The 2403-nt window shown below is 34.6% G+C and overlaps 1 long non-coding RNA gene across 1 annotated transcript in view; it reads right to left on the reverse strand.

Moving 5' to 3' along the window:
• The window catches only part of LOC118766520, a 19919-nt gene extending 17971 nt beyond the window's left edge, over window positions 1-1948 (reverse strand). Inside the window, exon 1 of the long non-coding RNA XR_005002457.1 lies at window positions 1934-1948. This is a non-coding gene — a long non-coding RNA (uncharacterized LOC118766520). The remainder of the gene's footprint in view (window positions 1-1933) is intronic.
• Between the last annotated feature and the right edge of the window lie 455 nt (window positions 1949-2403).

The following is a 2403-nucleotide window of genomic DNA, read 5'->3' on the forward strand; positions in this document are numbered from 1 at the left end:
GAAGTGAAGTCAGCACTATGTTATCACCAAAAATATATATCGCATTATCTTTAATCAAAAATCTTCAATTGACTTCGAAGAACTGTTTTCCTTTCTTTTCATAGAGCGCGATTAAAACAGGAATAGAAAAGCATAGAAATGAACAGGAATACTTACTCTCTTACTATTTTACTTGTTTCAGTCATTTGACTGTGGCCATGCTGGAGCACCGCCTTTAATCGAGAAAATCGATCCCAGGACTTATTCTTTGTAAGCCTAGTACTTATTCTATCATCCTCTTTTGCCGAACCGCTAAGTTACGGGGACGTAAACACACTAGCATCGGTTGTCAAGCGATGTTGAGGGACAAACACAGACACACAAACATATACACACACACACACACACACACACACACATATATATATATATATACGTATATACGACGGGCTTCTTTCAGTTTCCGTCTACCAAATCCACTCAACGACTTTGGTCGACCCGAGGCTATAGTAGAAGACACTTGCCTACAATGCCACGCAGTGGGACTGAACCCAGAACCATGTGGCTGGTAAGCAAGCTACTTACCACACAGCCACCCCTGCGCCTTTTGCGAATTTTGACAACAAAAACAGTTTTTCTCTTTATATAATCGAGCAACATTGCCCAGACCTGATTCTATTCGAAAAGTATTTACTAATGATATCTTTAAGAAGTGAAAGATCCTCTTCGATTTTTATGGAGAATCATATATTTGATAGATTGTGTGGCAACTTACAGAGACAACCGTCATGAAGCTGCTCTTCGTTCAATATCCCAAACACAACTGAAATGCGACTATGTCCATATCTTTATTCAAATGACACAGTTCCATAATTGTAGCGGAGGTAATTTATTGATTGGCTAGCCTTTGTGAGTCAAAAGTTTGGCACTTCATAAAAGGAATTTCAATTAAAAGTGTATTTACCAGCTTTTTTGGCTATTATTAAACGTCTAGGATTGCTCTCTTTTCACGATATAGTTACTTCTGTTTCCACCAAATGGTATGAGGTTACAATTCGTTACCAAACAAACAAACACACCTCCGAAATTTCGATAGCTTCAACCAGTCTAAACGTCAAAGGAAAACGAAAGGGATGCGGTTACGTTAAACTATGACAACTTAACTACAGCTTTGTTTCTTAAAACATTAATTGACATGGGATTGCAAAACTATTCTTGAAGATAATAAAATTTTAGAGTACTTTGTAACCAAAAGAAAATCATGATAAATATACTAAACTCAAACACGGCATTCAGTAATATGTAATCATACAACAGCGATAAATCGTATAAAATTGATTATTAATCATGATTGATTGAACTAATAAGTTAAATCATCTGGTGAAAAATGAAAATTACACATAACATTTTACCTGAAAGTGTTAAATGCTATTCTACCTTATACTATTCCGACAATTCGGAAAAGAATCTCGTATATCGCGATATTATCACAGACACTGGACAAAAGGATCGTGTACAAAGGCTTAACGGAGCAGACATTTGAAAATGATTTTAACTGAATGCACCATTCCAAGATTGCCTCATAAGTTTCCTAAACACATTTCATACAAGTCGCAAACTGTTTCAGATGTAGTCGACCTTCTCAAACTTGTATCAAAGCTCTTTCAGCTCTTTTAAAATAAGAAAAATCCAGATGCACTGCATCTTACAAAATCTAGTCTACTCGCTTGACCGTAATTGCTAGTTACCTTTATACCATGCAGAGAATTATATAATGATCAAAGCGATGTTGAATCCTAGAAAGGCCATCACAACGATACCTAAATATGTGTTAATTTGGTAAAATACCTGTGTAATAGCCAAAGGGTAATGACAGCGATGACAATCAGGCTTATTAAGGTAGCAGCAGATTCCAATGTAACAAGTAAAGTGTTGTGAGTATATCCATATAAACTTTAATATAAATTGTATTTCAATTAAGTAAATGTAAGAGCAGTGTACCAGTACAACCACGCCGTTTCATTTGTCTTGCTTGACTACGTATATATTTAGCGATATTCGCATGAAAAATGTATATTCGGTATACCTCCCAATCGAAAATTATCATTTGAATTATGAAATATATTACTTATGTCTGTTGCACAATATGTACTTGATTTGTTTTTCAATAACACACCGTTTATATTATTTACGATCAAATTTATTATAGGAATTTATATACCAACCCTCCTAAACTAAAGTATACATATAGATATGCGATGTTTTTCGTAAAATATTTAGCTCTATTATCTATCGGTACAATTGTCTATAATAAATTTTGTATCATTTCAGAACTCTCTGCGAATTATTGCACGCATAGAACATTTTTCTTCGTGATGGCAGACACGGCCATTCCGATTCGTTTTAATTTTTTTTTTGTTTTTA

The sequence above is a fragment of the Octopus sinensis genome, linkage group LG16 (genome assembly GCF_006345805.1).
Source record: "Octopus sinensis linkage group LG16, ASM634580v1, whole genome shotgun sequence".
NCBI lineage: Eukaryota > Metazoa > Mollusca > Cephalopoda > Octopoda > Octopodidae > Octopus > Octopus sinensis.